The sequence below is a fragment of the Mandrillus leucophaeus genome, unplaced genomic scaffold (assembly GCF_000951045.1).
Source record: "Mandrillus leucophaeus isolate KB7577 unplaced genomic scaffold, Mleu.le_1.0 Scaffold77, whole genome shotgun sequence".
Classification (NCBI taxonomy): Eukaryota; Metazoa; Chordata; class Mammalia; order Primates; family Cercopithecidae; genus Mandrillus; species Mandrillus leucophaeus.
In genome coordinates this window covers 5,952,216-5,958,376 of record NW_012108363.1, presented here as the reverse complement: position 1 = coordinate 5,958,376, position 6,161 = coordinate 5,952,216, and positions in this window count along the sequence as shown.

The window sequence follows — 6,161 nt, the reverse complement described above, 5'->3', positions numbered from 1 at the left end:
TATATATTCACACACACACACATAATGAATACCCATAAAACCACCACTAGATTCAATAGTTGTTAACATTTTGCCACTTTTGCTTTTACTACCAATCTACTTTTACTGTTACTATCTCATCCCTAAATACTTCTTAATGTGTCTCCTAAGATTAGTCTTTTACACATTACATTATCATACCTGTAAAATTAACAATTCCCTAGTATCCACTAGTAAAGAGTGGCAATAGATCGTATTATTACTCAAAATTATTCACTTTCCTCTTCTCTTTGGGAAGATGACACACTCCTGCCCTGTAATCTTAGCGCTTGGCCATATTGCTTCAGCAAACATACTGTGAGCAGCAAGATGCACACTGTGCCGTGTAGAAGCTTTTCTAATCATTTCCTGGGTTTTGGGATAAGACACAGGGATAAAAACAGCTATCAGGAATATACCCATAGTCAACTGGCAGTACAAGTGACTTGAACAGGAAATAAACTTTTGTTTTACAAATCACTAAAACCTAGGGTTGTTTGTAATTGCAGATTTCTCCAGTGAATTTAGAGCTGTTTTTAATGGTTTTTAGGCCATTATCCAGTCAAGAGTTTTGCATTGTATTTGGTTGTTATGTCTCTCAAATCTCTTATGCTGGAACAGTCCCCACTTACCTTTTCTTTCTTTCTTTTTTTTTTGTGAGGGGAGACAGTCTTGTTCTCTTGGCCAGGCTGGAGTGCAGTGGCACAATCTTGGCTTGCTGCAAACTCTGCCTCCCAGGTTCAAGCAATTCTGCTCCCTCAGCCTCTTGAGTAGCTGGGATTACAGACATGAGCCACTATGCTGGCTAATTTTTATATTTTTAGTGGAGACAGGGTTTCCCCATGATGGCCAGGCTTGTCTCCAACTCCTGACCTCAAGTGATCCGCCCAACTTAGCCTCCCGAAGTGCTAGGATTACAGACGTGAGTCACCGCGCCAAGCCCTCCACTTACCTTTTCTTTCCTTCCTTGTTTCTCCTCCTTCTTCATTTTCATTCTTTTCTCCTAGGACACATGTTTAAATATATTGTTCTTCTTGATAAAATTTACTTTTTGAAGAAGCCAAGACAGTGATCTTACATAATATCCCGCATTCTGAATATGTCTGATTATGTTCTTTTGGTGTGTGTTTTTTGTTTTGTTTTGTTTTGTTTTTTTAAGACGGAGTTTCACTCTTGTCACCCAGGCTGGAGTGCAATGGCGCCATCTTGGCTCACTGCAACCTCTGCCTCCGGGTTCAAACGATTCTCCTGCCTCGGCCTCCCGAGTAGCTAAGATTACAGGCACCTGCCACCACTCCCAGCTAATTTTCGTATTTTTAGTAGAGACGGGGTTTCACCACGTTGGCCAGGCTGGTCTCAAACTCCTGACCTCAGGTGATCCACCTGCCTTCGCCTCCCAAAGTGCTGGGATTACAGGCATGAGACACTGTGCCTAGCCCTTTTGGTGTGTTTTAACATCTTCCTCTAAGCCAGTACTTCTTGATCTTGGTTGTATCTTGACATCACTTTGGGATCTTGAACAAAACACTAATGCCTAGATCCCACCTGCAGAGGTCCTAATTTAATTAGCTTGGGTGTAGCCTGGGAATGGGGAGCTTTAAAATGCCCTGAATTTATTTTAATGTGGGGAGAAGGTTGCGACTCATTGATCTAATGATTAGATCAGTCTTAACCCATTGATTCTGTACATGCCACACAGCAGGACATGAGGTGTTCTGCAGACTTAGGTTATATCACTGTTTGTGATACTAAATTTGACAACCAGCTTAAAGTAGTGACAGACCTCTCCTTGTAACTGTATGTGTTTCTCTCTGTAAATTAGCAAATAATCTGTGGGGCAATGTCATAACATTTTGGGAATGTCCTGTTTCCCATAAATTTTTTAAGTGCTGCTTTTGGTATCCATTAGTGATCCTTGCTTGAATCAATTATTTCATAATATTTACAAAAAGCTGACTTTCTAAGTCTATCATTCTGCATTTTAAACTAGCCAGCATTCTTTTTTGTTTTCTTTTGTTTTTTGTTTGTTTTTGAGATGGAGTTTCGCTCTTTCACCCAGGCTGGAGTGTAATGGCAGGATCTCAGCTCACTGCAATGTCCATCTCCCAGGTTCAAGTGATTCTCCTGCCTCAGCCTCCCAAGTAGCTGGGATTATAGGCGCCTGCCACCACAACTGGCTAATTTTTGCATTTTTGGTAGAGACGGGGTTTTGCCATGTTGGCCGGGCTGATCTTGAACTCCTGACCTCAGGTGATCCACCCGCCTCGGCCTCCCGCCATCACACCCAGGTGCCAGTATGCTTATGTACAGAGTTTCCTTAATCAATTGAGGATTAACTATAATTCTCCATAAAAAGGCAAGGTAGGCCAAGCATGCTGGCTGGCCAGGCTTGGTGGCTCATGCCTGTAATCCCAGCACTTTGGGAGGCCAAGGCGGTTGAATCACTTGATGTCATGAGTTTGAGACCAGCCTCACCAAAATGGTAAAACCCTTGTCTTTATGAAAAACATACAAAAATTAGCCAGTTGTGGTGGAGAGGGCCTGTAATCCCAGCTACTCAGTAGGCTGAGGCAGGAGAAACACTTGAACTCAGGACACGGAGGTTGCAATGAGCCGAGATTGTGCCACTACACTCCAGCCTGGGCAGCTGAGGGAGACCCTGTCTGAAAAAGAAAAAAGGAAGGAAGGAAGGAAGGAAGGAAGGAAGGAAGGAAGGAAGGAAGGAAGGGAGGGAGGGAGGGAGGAAGGAAGGATATTGCCTAATTCTTTCCCTTTATTCACCAGTTTTTACAATAAGAACTTAGTGTAATAATCATCTCCAATGGTGGCAAATGAGATTTTTTTTCTGAGTATCGTTATGGACTTGGCGGATTTTTAATTATCTGATGTATTGCAGTCAATTGTAGTTACTATTTTTATCAATGCTCAAATTATCTCATATTTGGCCAGTGGGAACCCCTTCAAGCTGGCGCATCTTTTTTGAGATACACTCATTAGTCTAAGCATTTCCTTCCTTTCTGGGACAACACAATGTCCCAGGCTCGCCCAGAATTTTCTCTGCACAATATGGAGGCAGCAATTTCTTCGAAGAGTTCATTTTTATTTTCATAGGGAATGGTAATTAGAAATTAAGATCTGGATGCTTATTGCTTCTGGAGTGTCATTTCATCTCCACCCAATGGACAGAGCTGGGAAATACACTTTATTTTTTTGAGACATTATCTGGATCCGTTGCCCAGGCTGGAATGCAGTGGTGAGATCTCAGCTCACTGCAACCTCCACCTCCCTGGTTCAACTGATTCTCATGCCTCAGTCTCCCGAGCAGCTGGGATTTACAAGCATGCCCCACCATGCCAGGCTAATTTTTGTATTTTAAGCTCAGTCATAGTGTCACCACATTGGCCAGGGTGGTTTCAATTTCCTGGCCTCAAGCAATCTGCTGGCCTTGGCCTCCCAAAGTGCTGGGGTTACAGGTGTGAGCCACTGCACTGGACCTGGAAAATACATTTTTAAAAATCATGAATTCAGGGCCGGGCACAGTGGCTCACACCTGTAATTCCAGCACTTTGGCATGTGGATAGCTTGAGCCTACAAGTTGAAGACCAGCCTGGTTAACATGGGGAAACCCTGTTTTTTTCCTTTGCTTCTAAGGAGCAGAGAGTTTAATAGGCCAGAAGGAAGGGAGAAGACGGAAGAAAGAAGCTCCCTCATGCAGAGACACAGTGAAGGGACTCCAAAGCCGAAAGAGGATGTCCCCACCTGGCAGGGATACCAGCCAGGTATACATGCAGAGGCTGGAGGAGGTGGTGTTTGATTTGCACAGGGCTCAGGGGATTGGTTTGACTAGGCATGACATTCACGTAGCTTGTGAAAACGTTGGCCCTCCCACACTAGCCTTTTAATATGCAAATGTAGGGCGCCATGATGGTCTACACTCCTGGGGATATGTGGGGCGGCCATGTTGCCAGGAATGGAAAGGGCAGGAAGGCCACAGGAATCTCCATGTTTGGGTGGGCCCACTTCCTAATGGTCGGTATTTGCATATCAAAGGTTGCTTGGCTACCTCTAAGAGGGGCTTTACAAGAAACTTTTCTTGAGATGCTTTAAAAAACAAAAACTTTCCAAGGAATTCTCTTCCTACAACATTCCCCCTGTGGAGATGCCACACTAACTGCTTAGAGGGTTTTGGGTGAACATTCTTTCTGGCTACTTCCTGCTGAAAAGGGGAGTCAAATGGGGAACAGCAGCTAGCGCTCCTCCTGGGGTGGATCTAAGGGGCCTCTGAAGGATGGTATCTCCATGTGTGTTTCAGTTTATAGCACCATTTTGAGTTTGATTGCTTCTAGGTGAGAAGAAACAATTTGAGTTACAGTGTTGAGTATATAGGCTCCAAATATCAATACACGACATACAAGCAAGAGAGTGCTTAAAAAGGGGGTTAACCAATTCCATAAAGAAGACTGGAATTTATTAAAAAGGGATTGCAGCCACTCGGAGCTGAAGCTGCCATTGTTCCTGAACCTGTCAACAATTATGATTTGATTTTTCTTTTTTTTTTTTCTGAGATGGAGTTTCACTCCTCTTACCCAGGCTGGAAGTACAATGGCGTGATCTCAGCTCACTGCAACCTCCACCTCCCGGGTTCAAGCGATTCTCCTGCCTCAACCTCCTGAGTAGCTGGGATTACAGGCACATGCCATAATGCCCAGCTAATTTTTTGTACTTTTAGTGGAGATGGGGTTTTGCCATGTTAGGCTGGTCTCGAACTCCTGACCTCAGGTCATCTGTTTGCCTCAGCCTCCCAAAGTACTGGGATTACAGGCATGAGCCGCCGTGCCTGGCTGATTTGACTTTTAAGTACCTGTAGATTTTCCTCTACTTTATTAGAGGTGTTAATCCAAAAGCAGCATGTTTAATTTAAAACTGCATTACTAAACCCAATAAAAAGTCCTAGCAGACTCCATGATGGTGAAACTTTCATGCCTCCCTTTTGTCAACTATTATCCCTGCTATAAAGATAATAATTAAGCAAAATACTACAACAATGGAAACTCCCTGTCCAATATTTCAGTTAAAAGGTGCTGGGAGGTCTGTTCCAAGATGGCTGAATAGGAACAGCTCTGGTCTGCAGCTCCCAGCGTGATTGACATGGAAGACAGTTAATTTCTGCATTTCCAACTGAGGTACGTGGTTCATCTCTTTGGGACTGGTTGGACAGTGGGTACAGCCCATGGAGGGTGAGCCAAAGCAGGGCAGGGCATCACCTCACCTGGGAAGCACAAGGGGTTGGGGGATTTCCCTTTCCTAGCCAAGGGAAGCCATAACAGACTGTACCTGGAAAAACAGGACACTTCCGCCCAAATACTGGGCTCTTCCCATGGTCTTAGCAGCTGGCAGACCAGGAGACTCTCTCCCATGCCTGCCTCAGTGGGTCCCATGACCATGGAGCCTTGCTCACTGCTAGTGCAACAGTCTGAGATTGACCTGCCAGGCTGCAGCCTGGCAGAGGGAGGGACGTCTGCAATTGCTGAGGCTTGAATAGGTAAACAAAGTCACTGGGAAGCTCGAACTGCATGGAGCCCACCACAGCTCAGCAAGGCCTACTGCCTCTACAGACTCCACCTCTGTGGGCAGGGCATAGCTGAGAAAAAGGCAGCAGAAACTTCTGCAGGCTTAAATGTTCCTGACAGCTCTAAAGAGAGCAGTAGTTCTCCCACTATGGTGTTTGAGCTCTGAGAACAGACAGACTGCCTCCTTGAGTGGGTCCCTGATCCCTGTGTAGCCTAACTGGGAGACACCTCCCAGTAGGGGCCAACAGACTCCTCATCTGGGATGAAGCTTCCAGAGGAAGGATCAGGCAGCAATATTTGCTGTTCTGCAGCCTCTGCTGGTGATACCTAGGCAAACAGGTCTGGAGTGGACCTCCAGCAAAATCCAACAGACCTGCAGTTGAGTGACCTAACCATTAGAAGGAAAACTAACAAACAGACACGAATAGCATCAATGTCAACAAAAAGGACATCTACACCAAAACTCCATTTGTAGATCACCAACATCAAAGACCAAAGGTAGATAAAACCACAAAGATGGGGAGAAACCAGAGCAGAAAAGCTGAAAATTCTAAAAACCAGAGTGCCTCTTCT